This window comes from Tenrec ecaudatus, chromosome 16, assembly GCF_050624435.1.
Source record: "Tenrec ecaudatus isolate mTenEca1 chromosome 16, mTenEca1.hap1, whole genome shotgun sequence".
Classification (NCBI taxonomy): Eukaryota; Metazoa; Chordata; class Mammalia; order Afrosoricida; family Tenrecidae; genus Tenrec; species Tenrec ecaudatus.
The window spans coordinates 28,681,699-28,699,307 of record NC_134545.1 but is presented as its reverse complement, the minus strand read 5'-3'; the positions used below and the strand labels follow the sequence as shown (position 1 = coordinate 28,699,307).

The following is a 17,609-nucleotide window of genomic DNA, read 5'->3' as shown; positions in this document are numbered from 1 at the left end:
CCTGAGAGGCAAGGATAGCAAGTCTGGGACTCGCGTACTTCAGACTTGTCAGGAGAGACCAGTCCTTGGAGAAGGAAATCGTGGTACAAAGAGAGGAAGACTGGTACGGTGGCTACAAGGGGCTCGAACCTGAGAACTACTGTGAGGGAGGCGCAGGGCAGGGCAGTGTTATGTTCTGCTGTGCACCAGGTGGCTGGGACTCGGAACCAACTCAACGGCACGTACCACCAAGTGCATCCTTACTCCTGCTTCCCTTTTATAACCATGACGGAAGGAAGAAAACCCAACACAGAAAAAACCACCTCCCTGCCATCCAGTGGAGGCGGACTCAGTGACCCCATGGGGCAGGGTAGAACTGCCCATGGGTTTCCGAGACTGCACCTGCTTAGGGGAATAGAAAATTCCTCTGTCTTCCTCCGGAGGAGCTGCTTGCTGGTGATTTCAAACTGAGGACCTTTGGGATCACAGCCCAACTTGGAACCACTCCGCCACCAGGGCTCTGTTACAGTATAGCGAGTCTCAGTTGCAGGCAGGAGCAAGCTCCAGGGATCAATTCCTTCCCCAGCACACACTCCCAGGGAAGCAGCAACATCCTTATGGACTTTCCTTCTCGGCCCATCTTTCCACTGCAAACATCCGCTCCCTGGAAGCGGGGGTGGGGTCTGTCCAGGTCACTGCCCACCCCAGTGCCCAGCAGAGGCTGGTACACAGAAAAACCAAACTCCCTGCCATCAAATCAATTCTGATTTACAGTGACCCTATCTATAGAACTGGCTGAAACTGAGACTAATACTTTACGGGGAGTAAAAAGCCTCATCTTTCTCCAAGGGAGTGACTGGTGGATTTGAACCGCTGACCTTGTGGGTAGCAGCCTGACAAGCAACCCATTACCCTACCAGGGCTCATCGGTACTCTATCATTGTCAGCTTCCTTAAAGAGACCCAGCTGGATCCTCACAAGAGCCCAATGACACAAGCCATGGTGTGGTTGTGAGTTGCCGCTGAGTTGGTATGACTCATGGCGACCTCATGCACACACAACGGAAGGAAGAATTGCTCCGTCCTGTGCCACCTTCATGTTTGAGCCCATTCTGCCCACCCACTTCGGGAAGAGTCGCCATCCTTGCTGTGGACCTTCTACCATGCCACCAAACCCAAACCCAAACCCACTGCCATCAAGTCAATTCCAACTCACAGCGACCCTACAGGTCAGGGTAGAAGTGGCCCTGTGGGTTTCCAAGACTGTCGCTCTTTGCAGGATTAGAAAGTCTTGTCTCTTTTCAATGGAGTGGTTAGAAGATTTGAACTGCTGACCTTGTGGTTAGTAGTCCAATGCTCAAACCACTGAGCCCCCACAGGAAAGGTACACAAATCGTGAATGGGCCACTCTCAAAGGGACTGTAAGGGAAGGTGCCAAATACATTGGGAGAGAAATGTAGAACAACACCTAAAATCATCCAAAGAGATGAGGCTTACTGGACAGACAGAGGCAGGTGGAACCCCCAAAGACATGGCCCTCAGTCACCCTTCAGGTCTGGAACTGAACATACCCTCGTGGCTCAAGTTTCACAGTCCATTGTTAGACAGGCCCATCTGACGCAAAACCAAACTCACTGCCATTGAGCCGATGTCCCCTCAGAGTGACCCTAGAGGACAGGGTTGAACTGCCCCTGTGGGTTTCAGAGGCTATAACTCTTTTTTATTTTTTCCCAAATAATATTTTTAGTGACATATCTTACTCATTCCAGTATATCCCTTCCCTTCCCAAACAGTTCTGTTGTTCAATCCGAACAATCCCATCAGGTGGGGCTGTACAACCATCAATGCGCTCAACTAACTTCCCCCCCCCCCACCCTCTCACTCACCCCACCCTCATGGAACCCTTACGCCTGTCGGCAGTGTCTCTGAAGAGTCCTCTCCCTTGACTACCATGTTCCAAGGAATATTGAGTGTGTACATGCACATATGCAGGTCTAACATGGCCAGTGAGGTATATCATGTTCGGAGCATGATAGTAAAGGGGGCAAATCTTAAGAACTAGAGGATGGTTATGTGGTTCATCAGTGCCACGAGGCACCCTGGATGCATCCTCTGTTCTGTGAGGTCCTGTCCAATTGTCTTGCTGGTGGACTCTGGGTCTCCACTACATCCACTCCCCTTCATATCAAATTGGATCCATGTTTGTTGAACTTCTGATAGCTCTTCCCGTCAACACCTCAGGATCACACAGCCTGGTGAGCTTCCTCCGTGTGGGCTTTGTTGCTTCTCTGCTAGGCAGCTACTTTTTAACTATAAGCCTTTAAGACCCCAGACGCTATAGCTTTTGATAGCCAGGCACCACCAGCTTTCCTCACCACATTTGCTTATGCACCCATTCTGTCTTCAGTGATCCTGTCAGGGAGGTGGATATCCCATACAGTACCACATTATTAGAACCATTATTATTCTTTAAAGTAATCATGTCATTGGGGGACTCTTACAAATCTTATGACAATCCATCATTCAATAGTATTAAGCACACTTGTACATATGTTGCCATCAACATTTCCAAAACACTTTCTTTCTATTTGAGCCCTTGGTATCAGCTCTACCCCCCTCCCACCCTTGTGACTCCTTAATCAATCAGATATCATTAGTGTTATTTCATGGCTTACACTGTCCATTGTATCCCTTCACCCACCTTTGTTATTCATCCCCCTGGGGGGTATATATGCGACCTTGTGATGGGTTCTCCCTTTCTTTCACCCCCCCTCACTGCATCTCCCTATCTTCAATGGCATCACTCCTCCCACTACTGTTCCTGAGGGTTTTCTATCTGTCCTGAATTCCATGTGTCCAGAGCTCTTATCTGTACCAATGTGTGTACTCCGCTCTAGGTAAGGTAGTGAGTCATGGTAAGGTAGTGAGTCATGGTAGTGGGGAGGGGGAAGCATTCAGGAACTAGAGGAATGATGTGTGAACAAACCATTCTTGTACAAAGGTAAGATTTAAATAGAAACCCAAATCCATCTGCTTTCTTGTCATATTTACATATATACATGCACATACATAAACAAATATACACACATTCGTATATATTTATATATATGTATATGGGTTTGTTATTTCCTCCTTCCCCACTATTATGCGTACCTGTCATTCACCTCTCAGTAATTACTCTCAGACAGAATTCGATTGATCAAACACGCCCAGGAAAGCTGCACCCTCCTCGCGGTCCATTTTAAATTCACTATCCCCTGCATCCGTCATTGTTGGCTCCCCGCTCACCACCCCCCAGTGGTGCCCCCAGGAACCTTCAGTCCAGCCGCTTTCTCCATAAGACTTTCCAGCCTACATTTCTCGTATAGATCAACACCAAAAACCAAAACAATAATAAAAAAAGGAAATAAATAAAAATCTAAAAAATTTTTAAGCCAAGACTATAAATCTTTACAGGAGTAGAAAGCCTCATCAGTCCCCAGAGAAGCAGCTGTTGATTTTGAAAGCCGGTGACCTTGCGGTTGGCTCCCCAACACAGAGCCTGTCACCAGGGCTCCCCACACGGGTCTACCAGGGGCACATTAACACGAGAACCACCTGCCACTGCAGCTCAGAAGGGCAGCACTGACCCATGGACCACGCTCAGCAGGGGGAGGACCGAAGGAGGGATGGGAACATGAAACACAGGGAGGAGGGGGGCGGGATGCCGGCAAAGAGAGGAAACAAGATGCCACTGAAGGTCGAAGGGAAAACAGACAACCTGCTCTGGCCACCATCACCCAATTCACATGAGCCACTTACTAAATCAGTAACGGTGATCACGACCCCCAGAACCCGATGGCAGAACCAGCCAAGACCCTCCCTCACCAGGAGAGCTCTCACGCACATGGGCCACACCACCTGCTGACCCGACTGGCCTTCCGGGGGCACCGCCAGACTGGCACCACCTCCAGGAGCCAGCTTTGTGCCAGCCAAGGCCCAAGTCTAGCTAGAAGCTGCCCCAGCAGGGAGCTCACCGGTGGCCTGTTATCCCAGTAACTGGTACAAGAGAGCTGGAGTGTCAGGGAGGTCGTGTGACCAAGAAGTGGGTGGGGCTCTCAGCCCACAGGGGTGCAGTGTGGGCCAGCACCCCAGGCCCAGGGAACAGCTGGAGCAAGTGCCAGAGCTGGAAGGGACTCATGGGGATCTTGTAAGACAGAGTGCTCTGGCTGTGAGTCTACAGAGACTACCTCACCTGCCCCACCCCCATCCCCAGGCTCCTGTGAGCACCTGGCAGCCGACAGCCAGTGATCAACCCATGGCAACACCAGGACGCCTCTGCAAAGGCCCCTCTCCCCAACAAAAAAACCAAGCTCACTGCCCCTGAGTTGATGCCCATTCATAGCAACCCTATAACACAGGGTCTAACCCTTCCCACCCCCTGCGGGTTTCTGGGACTGTAATTCTTTGCAGGAGTAGAAAGCCCCCTTCTTTCTCCCAGGGTGTGGCTGGTGGTTTTGAACTGCTGACTATGCAGTTAGCAGCCCAACATATAAGCACTATACCGCCAGGGCTTACTCTGACGTACTCAATCTCTTCTGTAAATGGATTCAAGAATTTAAAAATACAGTTCCAAAGGAAACTACAACCCACTGTGTAATTGGAAAAAATAAAATCAAAGGTGCCCTGATTAGAGAGAAATTGTAAAAGAAATGCAGAGGGAACCATGTGGTGTGGGAGGGCTGGAGGTGGGCTTAAGGCTGCCAGCATGGGGGGGGGGGCATTGGGGGGATTCCGGGGACCTGCTCTTCCTAGAACAACAAGGGGCTTGGAGGTAAGTACCAAGAGGAGACTTTCTCCCAGAAGCCAGAGGGTGGAGGGCACTTGAAACAGGAAGCCCGCTTCCACGCTTGTGATTTAATAGTCCAGGCTGGCCACACGGGGTCCCCTCCACCTGTGTCTGCCACCAAGTCTATTCAATTCCCAGTGACCCTACAGGACAGAGTAGAATGGCTCCCTAGGGTTTCTGAGGCTGTCGGTCTTTACAGCAGCAGACAGCCTCATCTTTCTCCTGAGAAGCAGCTGGTGGGTTGAACCTCCGACCTTGAGGTTATCAGCGCCATGTTCCACCTCCTGCACCACTAGGGGTCCTTCCACGATGGCTCACTCAGGGTCAAAGCTATGGTGTGGGGCCTGGCCCTCCATCATGTTGCGACTTCTTGACCCCTGCTGACCACTGGTCCAATTTTCTCTCTCCCTCTTTCTCTCCATCCCAGTATCTCATACCGCCAATCTCCTGTTAAACCTCCCCTACATTCTTACTGGTACAACTCATGATGTCTGTGTGTGTGTTTGGCAGGGAAGGGGTGGGTACAATGAACAGTGAGTTTGCCTGTTGATAATCAAGTACCGGAACTAGAACATCATTTGTGATTGTTTTTGTTTTTTTATCCACACTGTAACAGTCATCTAGCCCCACCCCATCCCCTCCAGTAAAAATTCCTCTCAATGCTGATCAATAGAGGTGTCCTAACTCCTGAAGAAGGCAAGCAAGCTTATGTAGCCGACTCAGAGTCTGATAGCACCTGGAGAAATGTAACCATCAGTGGTTCCGGGGATGCCTGCTGCTTCTGTCACACGGTTTGGGGTCCTACGGTCATCACAAAGCATGCTCACTTCCTGGATCATGGCAAAAACCCGTTTTTTTGGTGGGGTGCGGTGGGGGCTGGCACATACAACTCGCTTGATTTTTGCTGAACCTTTGAAGCCATTTGGAAGGAGCAAACCCCACTGTTTCCACTCGTTTCACACTTTCAGAAGTAAACGTAGAGTTTCTCAAATCAACCTCATTCCCGTCTTTGGCTAAAACTCTAAAGTAAAAACAAAAAACCCCCAAAACCTCACTGCTATCGATTCAATTCCAACTCAGAGTGACCCTGTACGACCGAGTAGAACTGCCCCAGTGGGTTTCTGAGACGAACTCTTGGTGGGAGTGGCCAGCTCTCTTTCTCCCGAGCAGCGGCTGGTGGTTTCCAGCCGTGGACCTCGAAGTTAGCAGGCCAGTGCATAACCACTCGGCCACCAGTGACAGGCAATCACAGACCCCTGTGTCTCACAACACAACCCCTAGAAGGTGCAGAGCTGGGACTTCATCCCAGTCCCCAAACCCTTCTCAGGAGTCAGCATGGCGGCCATCTCCCACCCACCCACGGTCAAGTTGGCTTCAATACATAGCAACCGTCCAGGGCAGGCAGAACTGCCCCTTGGGCTTCCCGTCCATCTTCACAGGAGCACACGGCCTCGTCTTTTGCCTTCAGAGAAGCTGGTGGGCTCGGCAGCAAGAGTGCATGATTTACTCCGGCTCTACTAACCCATCTCTAACCCCCACCAAGCCACCGTTCCCCACACGGGTTTGGTAAGGTCGGGGAACGTACGACTTCGCCTGTGAGTGACTGTGACCTTCTCCTGCTGAGAGTAAACTGAGCCCTCTGAGCGGCGGGAGGGATCTCATTACCAGCAAGAACCAGGAGTGAGGCTTGTCCTCTGGATCCCAGATGCCTGTGTCATGAATCTCCCGGATTCAGATGACAGCTATGGCATCAGAGGGGCCGCGGCAGCAGTGGCAGAACCAGGAGCCAGAGCACGGAACAGAGACAAAGCTGAGCGCGTTTGTTTCAGGGGCCTGGCATCCAGCGTGGGGCGTCTCTGGGCATAAGTCGGACCTGCTGACCCACAGAAGTGGAGCTGAGTGACTTCGGTTGACGCTTCCAGCAGAGTGGTGTACCTACCCCTTTGGTGATTTATTAGCAGGCCTGCAAGAACTCCTGAGCATTTCTCCCTTGCAATACTTGTTAACTGCCTTTAGAAGCCCTTAGAATCGTGAATTAGACCTGTGCGTTCTGTGTAGAGATTGCCACAAATATTAGATGCTAGAAAGGTAAAATACCAAAACCAAACAAAACAAACCTCGCTGCCATCAAGTGAACTCTGACTCACAGTCACTCTCTAGGACAGGGTACAATTGTCCCGGTGGGTTTCCCCGACGGTCCCTCTTTGCAGGAGTAGAAAGCCTCCTTTCTCTCCCTCAGAGCAGCTGGGGGTTTTGAACTGCTGATCTCGCAGCTAGCAGTGTGATGCAAAAACCGCTTTGCCACCAGGGTGCCAGGTTCGTGAGAAGCTCGGCAGTGGATTCCCGACTTCCGAGAGATGCTGAGGCTGCAGCACAATCAAGATCATCGCCCTGAGATCATCTTCAGAGCGCTTGCCAAAGACACTCCCTGAAGTCTGAAAACCAAACGAGGGGTTGGCGTAGCCAGTAATGAATACCTGCCTTGAAAAACACGGTACCTTTCAAGATCCATGTGTGGGCCAGCAGACCAACCGGTACAGTTAGAGAGGATGTTTAGAAGGCAGAGACTTTTGAGAGTAAGTCAAACAGAATGGCAGCGAAATCCTGGCAATCTTCATGGTTGCCGTCGAGTCAGTAACCTTTAGTAAACAAAAATACCCCAAATGCAAAGTGACTGCTTCTCGACGTAGCCTCCATCTGGCTCTCTACCCTTCTGAAGGCTGCGTCTCCGTCTTTCTAACCCATCTTGAAGGTGGCGCAGTGGGGTAGCAATGGGCTACCCACAAGGTCGGTGGTTCAAATCCAACTGCCCCTCGGAAGAAAGGCAAGGCTTTTGACTCCCATAAAGATTTGCAGTCTCAGAAAGCCACAGGGGCGGTTGTACCTGTCTTGTAGGGGCACTATGAGTGGGAATCAGCGCGACGGCAGGGGACAGACAGGCGGTTTCCTTCCTGAAAGAATGTCGCGCCCAATGGACAGGGCGTCAAAGCAGCCGTGTGGGCGTCCTCCAAGGGCCCTATTCGTGCTGAAGTGTGCTGTGGCAGGATCAGGGCTGGAGGGTGGAGGCGGGAGGTTTTCCGAGGACGTGCTTGTACGACAGGGCTTGCGGTCCTCAAGCACTGGTGTCATGATGGGAGGGGGAAGGGAGGGCGGGATTCCTTTGTACAACTTGCTCGGCCTTTCCCCCCCCCCCCCGCATAGTTTTCTTGAGATGCAATTCACATGTCATATACTTCCAGAGCTCAGTCATATTTGCAAGCGTTGCAGACAAACCACCACATCAGTTCCGGTGCATCCCCCCTCCCATATGCATGATTTGTTCCCCAGTTCCCTTCCACCTCCCGATAACCTATTTCATCAATTATTGTCTATATCCTGCTCTTTCTGTGCCTCATATACTTGGAAGCACACCAAAACATAAAACAAAACAAAAACAATAATAATAATAAGGAAAAACCACCAGCAACATTAGAATAAGCCAGAGAGAAAACCTCTAACGAAGAATATTTAAACCTAGAACAAATCCGGGATAGGTCAAGAGGGAGATCAGCTGACCAGGTACCTGATGATACCGTATAGCTCCATCCACCCATTATCAAGTCTACAACAATCTCTCTGATAGGAAGGCGATTCACTTCCCTCAAGTGTGGTCACAGGGGATCGGCCGGAGGTTTAATCCGGATACGTACTCTGCAGATGGACTTGGGGCTCCCAACGCCCTCCATAGCCTTCTACAAATTGGGTGTTCACAACTTGAGCTCTGCTACCTTTCCCTCCATCACATTTGGATTTTGTTCTTTCTCATCTTTGGATGGCACAGGGTGGTGTGCTTCTTGCATGAGGACTTAGTTGGCGTGTCGCTTACATGGCTGCTTCAGCCTTTAAGACCCCAGTCACTGTCGTGCCTACATCTTCAGTGATCTCTTCAGGAAGGCGAGGATTGAGCAGGCTTGCCTTTTCCTGACCAACCTGGTTTTCCATTTCATTAAACCTCTTCCTAGCAAGCCCCATGACCATCCTGTGTCCTTCTAAAAACCTGTCCCCTGGGGAGTCTCCCCAAGCAGGCACCAGAAGCTTCTGAGCAAGGCCCCCTTGGAAGGCATTGCTTTGGTCAACTTTGTGCCTTGAAGGTTCCCTCCTGAGACTCAGAGGAACAGTTGCCGAGAGAATTTGTCTGCAGCCCCTCCCCCACCAAGTGATGGCAGAGACATGTGTGTCGGACAGGTCTTGTTTGGCATATGCTGGTGGCATGGAGGAACGGGAACTCCAGCTGCAAGACTCAGTGACTTCCCCGTGGCACTGAACCCTACTGATAGGTCTTTCCGACGACCTCCCCTCGTGTGGTACGGCTGCCCAAGCTGAAGGACATCTGCAGCACTGGACTGTACACATGGACACTGGTGAGCTGGGGCACAAAGATCTCAACAAAGAAGCCCTGGTGGCGCGGTGGTTACGGGTTGGGCTGCTTACCGCAGGGTCAGCAGTTCAAGTCCACCAGCCACTGTGTGGGGGAAAGATGAGGCTGTCTGCCCCTGTAAAGAGTCAGTCTGGGAACCCAGAGGTGGTTCTACTTTGTCCGACAGGGTCTCTATGAATCGGAATCGGCTTGAGGGCAGTGAGGTGTTTTTGTTTTGTTTTCAAGTTTCCTTAATGCACAGGCAATTCAGGTTTTCAGAAGGAGCAGAGAGCCTCGTCCTTCTCGCTCGCAGAACCTGGTGGGTTTGAACTGCTGGCCTGTGGTTCGCAACCCAGCATGCAAGCCACTAGCCACCAGACCACTTCAACATGCTGACAGACTTGTAAATACCTGAGGATTAGAAAGGGCTGGGGCAGGAACAGGCAGGAGGGTTTTCTGAGGCAAGCAGTTTTCATTTAAAATATTCTGAGCCAAGCCCCCCAGTGGTCTCTGGCCTCCTTGGTCCAGTTGCCAGTGTCAGGTTACTGCCTGCTCCCAAGGCCGCCCTTTGAACTGGATGTGGGTCCAGCCACTCAGGCCTTGCCAACTCTCCGTGCATAGAAATTCAGGAAGAGCCTTCTAGTAGTGAAACTTATTTTCAGATCCTCTTGAGTAAGGTTTAGGGTGGAAAAATGCTTTTTATTTTCAGGTTTTGAAAACAGTGTTTCCTAACAGTGTCCTGCGGTCAACAGAGTACACGTGGAGATTACTCCGGCCCAAACTGAGTGCTGTCTGGGCGAGGCTGTCCAGGCCAGAGAACTGTCCTCACAAGGCTCCTGAGGGTACACATCTTTATGGAAGCAGCCTGCCTCTGCTTTCTCCCCCAGAGCAGCCTGGTGAGCTCGAACCCTCAACCTTTTGGTTAGAAGGTGGGTGCTTTAACCGCTATATGACCAGGCGGCCTGTATTTTGTACTAAGCCAGACCCGTGGCCAGTGAGTCAATTCTGACTCATAGCGACTGTCCAGGAGAGAGGAGACCTGCTCTCCAGGGGTTCTTTGACATCTTTACAGCAGGGAGGCTGCCTCATCTGTCTTCCGAGGACTGGTTAGTGGGTTCGAACCGTCGACCTTGAGGTTAACAGTCCAGGGCTTAACTGGGGCATCACCAAGGCATATTAAATTGTACAACAGCACTAACAAATTTCCTGGTGCCTGGACATGTGCTCGGGAGGAGCAGTCCCTGGAGAAGGACATCTTGCTTGGCAAAGACAAGGGACGGCAAAAAAAGAGAAAGCCCCCTGATGAGATGACCTGGCATGAACCTCTCTAATTGCTGGGCCACAGGAGGGATTCCGACTCATAGCAACCCTACTGCACGGTGTAGAGCTGCCCTGTGGGGTTTTGAGCACTAACTCTCCATGGGAGTAGAAAGGCCTCCTGCAGAGAGGCTGGTGGTTTCGAACACCTGACCTTGAGGTTAGCAGCCCAACATGGAACCACACCACCACCAGGACTCCGCGGATGAGCACAGTGGGGTCAAACAGAGCAGTGAGGGTGACAGTGGCAAAGGATGGGCGGTGTTTCCTTTTCGGTACTCAGGGTCGGCTTTACTACACCTCACGACAATCTTTACCGATGGCCCCTCAGTTACAGGGAATGAGCTGCTGCGTCTAGTTTCTTCTCGGTGGTATTTTCCCGGTGGAGTCAGCAGGAAGCCCTGGGTAAAAGAACACAGTCTCTGCGCCTGGCCTCGGAGGACCCTCACCCAAGCTTTGAAGCTAGAAACTGGGACCTAGTCACCACCAGTTGCCACCGATTCTATTTCGACCACAGCATCCCCGTAAGTCAGAGAACTGTGCCCCACAGGGGTAGCAAGGGCTGAATTTTGAGACTGCAAGGCCTTTCTGCCTCGTATTTCTGACATACTATTTAATTGAAGCTTTTTTGGTGGGCGCATTAAAGCTTATCCAGCCAAGCTGCTTCCCCTTGGACAATTTCCCCATGAACTGGTCATGACTTAGTGACCTTTATCACAGTGTCCACATTCTTTTTTTAATGTGTTTACTTTGTTTTTCAAGCCACAGAACATCCGGGCTGGCCCAGGGTGCCCTCCGAGGCCCGAGGACCTGTACACATCTGATAGCGGAGCAGGGGAGAGGCAGCAGCCAGGACCGCCCAGGCCATCCAAGCAAGACCCAGCACCAGGCCACTGCAGCTGCCCCATGGAGCGCCTGACTTCCAAGAAAAGCAACCATCCTGCTAAAAAGGTTTGCACATGGGTCACTTTTTAAAAATCCCACGGGATCAGAGCAAAACACCACATTGAGAGTCGAACACACCATTAAATGACAAGTCTCCAACCCACCCACTCATCTCACAGCGCCCGAGAGGACAGGGTAGGACTGGCCTGGTGGATTTCCGAGATTGCACTTCCTTATGGGGGTTGAAAGCCTCATCTTTCTCCCAAGGAGCAGCTGGTCATTCCTAACTGCTGACCTGTGGCTAGCAGCCCTGCTTGTAACTCACTCCACTAACAAGGCGCCTCGCTATGAGTCAGAATGGGCTGGACAGCAGTGAGCATGGTTCGGGCCCAGTCAACAGGTGGGAAAACAGAGGCCCAGAGAATGCCTGGCCCTGTGACACCGCAATACGGAATGGGAGCTGGGCCTTCGCTGTCTCTAAGCTGCTCATGAGGGTGGGAGGTGTGTGCGCGTGCGCGTGAGATGGGGAATTGAGGCCCCTGCTTGTTCTGTCTGAGCTAGAGTGGGTTTGACCACAGGGGCCAGGGGCACTTGTTTCTTCTTAATATTTATCATACCCCCCCACCCAGGCGGCCAGTGTGTGGAGCAGATACCGGAGCCCACACAGAGTGTGTTCGAATATCCCCAGGGTCCTCCGAGGAGGGCCAGCTCCATCAGACAGTTTAGGGTGATAAGAATTCAGAAAGTGAGGCATGAGAATGCCACAGATCAAAATAGAACCCTGCCTGAGGAGACGGCAGCAGGGCGCCCCCGAGCCTGGAAGGCACAGCAGCGCCCAACGCCCCCACGCAAGGCACTCACCCACAAGCACTAGAAAGAAGATACCGCAGGACTGCATAATTCCGACCAAGCGGCAACCAACAGCAACGTTTCTAATGACAGTTTGCCAGTGTGGAGGGTTTGCTATGTCTTGGGTATTAAGATGGGGCCAGGGTGGTTCAAAGGTACCATAGTGTCTCTGGTTGCTAACTGCAAGGTCAGTAGTTTAAGCCCACCAGTCACTCCTGCAGAGAAAGAGGAGGCTGTCTGCTCCTGACGATCCTGTCTCAGAAACCCACAGGGGCAGTCCAGCTCTGTCCCATAGGGTCACTGTGAGTTGCAATGGCCTTGATGGCAGGAGAAAGATGCCCTGGTGGTGTGGCTGGCTGCTGACCAAATGGCTGGTGGTACAGAGCTGCCCAGATGATCAGAGGAAGCAAGACCTGGTGATCTGCTTCTGTACCGTATACGGCACTGCATCTGCCCCACGTGGGGTTTGCTGGAGAGGGGACCAACTCGCCAGCACACAGCAACATCACCACCAACACGCCACTCACTCACTGCCATTCCGGCTCACCGTGAATCTATAGGACAGGGCAGAGGTGCCCCTGTGGGGTTCTCAGACTGTAACTTCATCTTTCTCCTGCCAATATACCAGAGGGATTTAAAATGTTCATGGAAAACATTCACGTATCTTTTCATCGCATGTTTCTATGTGCATTTTGACGCCACCCCCCTCTCATTTACGATGATTGTACAGTGATGAGGCAGGGGAGACTCACCCCTGGAAATGCCTTCAATTCCCAAGAACATTTGAACCCCAAAGCCTCCCCCCACAGCCCAGCCATGCTGGAAGGTAGGGCTAAGACTGCCCACTCATTGGCCACCACCTGTTTCTGGGCAAAAGCAGGTTGGAAGTCAGGTCAGACCGCAGAAGCTATCCCTATGCCCACACCAGGGGCCCGACACCCCCAGGGCGCATGGCACTGCCCTCTGCAATCCTCCCCTGAAATGTCTGGGGCTTGACCTGGCTCCCATAAAAACTGACAGTCTCGGAAAACGAGGAGCTAATAACACTGAGGATAGCATGAAGAAAATGTTCTAAAACTGGCTGTGGTGATGCCTCTAGGTCCACCACTTCTTGATGTGACTGTACTATTGCACTGTGTGCCAATAAAACTGTTGGGAAAAGACAGTGGTGGACACCTTACAGAAGGTCGCTATGAGTCAGAATCAACTCGGCGGAAGCAGGTTTGGGTTTAAAACTGTCAGATAAAATAGCATGTTTCCAAACAAGCAGCCATCTAGCGTGAGATGTCGACTAAGTCCACATGGAAGAAGCACAGCAAAGGGTTGGGAATCATATCCTCCGAAGTCGCAGACGGAATAGTATCAGAGGCTAAACGGTGAGAATCTGGTTTTCAGGAGGGTATGTTTGACAGCGGGAGTCCAACATGCATTTGTGGGATCTACATAGGAAATAAGCCTCTGGCGATGTCCCTTTATGCATAATGGAAGGATTGGAGAGATGATGATAGCTCAAAATGATAAACCTGACCTGAACAGTTAAAACCTTGGCAGTTGATTCCCCCCACCCCACCCCCGACACACACATTGGGCTTGATCTGGTTTTCAACATTTTCTGTTCATTTTTTTTGCTTTTGTTCTTTTTCATATTAGGGTTTAATTCTGAGGTATCTTGTCACTGGGGGACTCCCTCTTGAATTTTTGTTACGTGTTTTCTGTTTTTCGGTATATGAAGCCCAGGACTGATGAACTTATAGAGACAGCACAAAGAATAAGGGGTCCTGGGGGGATGGAGGCGAGGGGAGGGGAAGAGCAGCTGATATCAAGGAGTTCAGGAAGGAAGAGAATGCTTGGAAACGGACTGTGGTAGCAATCGAACAGTACTGCTTGATGTGACTGAACTATGGAATGGTTTATCTGTATTCGTTCCCAATAAAATGGTTTTGAGGGGAATAGAAAACAACATGTTAATCTAAAAGGTCCTCCCACCTCCAATGGCCACCCAGGGGAGGAGCTACGTGACAATCTGGGTCCAGTGGGCGGGTCGGGCAGGGTGCGATTAGATGAGAGTAGAACTGCCCCATGGAGTTTCCCCAGGAGTTTTAGTGGTGCAGTGGTGATGCATTGGGCTAACTACGAGGCCAGCAGTTCAAAACCACAAGCTTCTCTGTGGAAGAAAAAGGAAGCTTTCTCCTCCCATTAAAGAGTTACAGTAAAATAAAGAGTTCGACTCTGGGAAGCCCACAGGGGCAATCTTATCCTGTCCTATAGGGTTGCTCTGAGGCAGAATCGACTTTCAGGCACGGAGCTTTTGGGGATTTTTAATAGGGTTTCCGACATTGTCACTCTTTACTAGACAGCCTCGCCTTTCCCCCATGGAGCAGCTGGTGGATTTGAACCACTGACCACATGAATAGCAAGCCAACACTTAACCCATTATGCCACCAGGTCTCCTTTAAAGTTACCACAGGACTCAGCAACTGTACTCCTGGGTATACTCCCTAAGTCTGAGGACAGGGTAGAACGTACCTCTGTGGGTTTCTGAGACTTAAACTCTTTACAGGAGTAGAAAGCCTCGTCTTTCTCCCAGAGAGCTCCTAGTGGTTTCCAACTATTGACCCTATGGTTGGCAGCCCAATGCTAATCACCAATGCCAAAATATGCTATAGCCATACCCACTAAATCCACTGCCAGCTGTCTGGGAACTCTAAATCCTCATGGGAGCACACAGCCTCACCTTTCTCCGAAGAAGCAGCTGGTGGCTTCCAACTGCAGGCCTTTGTGGTTAGCAGCTGGACACCTAACCCACTGAGCCACCAAGGCTGTGAAGCCATACGCTAGAAGATGACTCCGTGACAAAGAAAAGAGAATGAGTACTGATCCGTGCAGCCAAGTCGTTTGGCTAGGTCTTGAAAGCACCATTGTAGATGACAGCCATCAGTCACCAAAGGCCAGTGTGGGAAACGCACACTTGAACATGATGAGTCCTGCATGGGCAAACCCACAGCGGCAGGGAGCAGCTCGGTAGCTGCCAGGATGGGGAGTGACTGCTAATTGGTCCCAGGTTTCCTTTAGGGGTGATGAAAATGTGTTAAATTAGGCAGTGGCGAGGATGGTGCAGTGCTGTGAATACAACAAATTGGATACTTTCAAAGGGCAGATTACAGGGTATGTGACTTATAGTTCCCTAAACCCATTATACAAAGTTATATAAGATTTTAAAAATAAGATGGCATAAGGACACATTAATAATAGCCCAACTGGAACCCAACATAGTGACATGATTCACGCACGGCACAGACACCCTTGGAGGGCAGTGCCACAAACCCAATCTTATAGTCATGGAAACTGAGGCCAGGAGAGAAGGGGGATGCCTAGGCCGGGCCACACTGCTAATAAACCAGTGGGTCACCTGCAATCCAGAGGCCTGCCCTCAGACTTTTGGCATGCTAGTCCATCAAAGGAGCCCTGGTGGCGTAGTGGTTACCAGTTGGACGGCTATCTATAAGGTTGGCAGTTCAAACACGCCAGCTGCTCCGAGGGAGAAAGAGGAGGCTTTCTACTCCCCTTATGAGTTACAGTCTTAGAAACTCAGAGGGGCAATTCCACCCTGTCCTATCGAAGCACCATTAGTCAATATTGATGTAATGGCCGTGAGGCCATCAAAGGCAGCGCTGCAGGGGCAATGGACAATTCAAGTGTTCAGCTGTCCTAACCATGTGGTTGGAAGTTCAAACCACCAACAGCTTGGAGGGAGAATGGGGATGGGCTCCCTTGAAGACTTTGGCCTAGGAACTCTGCAAGAGTTCTAGTCATCACGGGCCCTTTAGGGGTTGCGAACCTAGCTACCATCAATCCCGAACAAGAGTCAGTTGCCACAGGCTGACTTCAACTCACAGGGCAGAGGAGAGCTGTGGCCTAGGGTTTCCAAGCTTGTGAATCCACGAGGAATCAGATCGCCTAGAGGAATCAGATCGCCTATCTTTGTACCGGGGGTGCCGGGGCTGGGCTTGGGGCGCCACAGAGCCTCCACCTTGGCTACTTGCTCCCGGGCCCAGCAGAACTGCCAAGCTTTATGGTAACATACTGTGTCCCTGGGATTCTTCCGATCACAGGCCATGAAATGAATGTGTTGGGAGCTGGGATGAGATGGGGTGGGGAGGGGCGTTCACAGTCCCGTCCATGAATCAGACTCAAGGGTGGATAGTTCTGACAGGGAAAGGGTGCATTCCCCCTGTGGGGTTCAAAGCAGGAAGGACCCACCAGAAGGAAGCATTGTCCCACGAGGCTTCTGTAGGATGCCTAAGAGTTCTAACCCCACACACACCCCTACATGGCACAGGACATGAAGGCAGGAGGCCGGATGGCACATTTCAACTCTGCTACTCCTTCCCAGCGGTGGGGACCAAGACTGGCACATGATCTATCCCAGCCTCAGGTTGGTCAATGTAAAGAAGAAAGGAGCGTGGCGACACAAGGAAGTACCTTATAATTACTGGCCTGGAAATGGGTGATTCTCATGCCCCGCCCCTTCTCCCCCTCCTAAGGGCGCAGGCTTTGGGTGGGAAAGCCAGCCTGGAGTCTCTGCCCACTGGACAGGAATAATGACTTTGCCAGGTCGGGCGCCCACCTGGGCGACCCTGTCCCCCTCTGCCCTGCTGCCACTCCACCCCTGGTTCACAAGGCACCTCCCACCGCGGGTTCACACAGCAGGGAGGAAGCTGCGGGGGCAGGGAGGGACTGAGGGTACGGCCACAGTGATCAAATCCCCCCCTCTTCCTCGCGGTGACCCCCCCAGTTCACCTGGGGTGGCCCCCCACCGTGCGCTTGGCTCCGCCCCCTCTGCAGCCAGCAATTTCCGCCCCCCCAAGCCTCCACTTTCCGTGCCTCCAAACTCCACGGCGCCGGCAAAGTTAACTTCCACGCGGCCCCTCGCGTGTCTGGGCGCCCACCTGGGGGTCACAACGCGCCGGGGAGGGGTCGGGGGTCCGAGGGCAGGGACACCCGTCCCCGTGGTCCCCCACTCCCCCTGCACACACATGCCGGCGTGGGGCGCCTCCTCGGCTCAGGGTCCGAGCGGGCAGCGCGGTCGGACAGGCCCGGTTCTGGCCGCACCCCGCGGACAGCGCGCGGTCGGGGTGCCCGGGCGGGTGCGGGGTGCCGGTCCCCGAACCAACCGCCTGCCCGCCTGTCCGCCCGCGCTGGGCCCGGGAGCAAGTTGCCAAGGTGGAGGCTCTGTGGCGCCCCAGGCCCAGCCCCGGCACCCCCGGCTACAGCCCGAGTCCCCCGCGCCGCCCCAGGCCACCTACCGTGCCAGGCGCGGCGAGGCGGCCGCGCGCGCCAGCAGCGACTCCCGGCG

The 17,609-nt window shown here is 52.2% G+C and overlaps 1 protein-coding gene across 1 annotated transcript in view; it reads right to left on the bottom strand.

Moving 5' to 3' along the window:
* TPST2 (tyrosylprotein sulfotransferase 2) overlaps positions 1–17,609 on the bottom strand; it is a 65,203-nt gene extending 47,594 nt beyond the window's left edge. The window contains exon 1 of the mRNA XM_075534314.1: positions 17,560–17,609. The gene's annotated coding sequence lies outside the window, so the exon portion shown is untranslated. The remainder of the gene's footprint in view (positions 1–17,559) is intronic.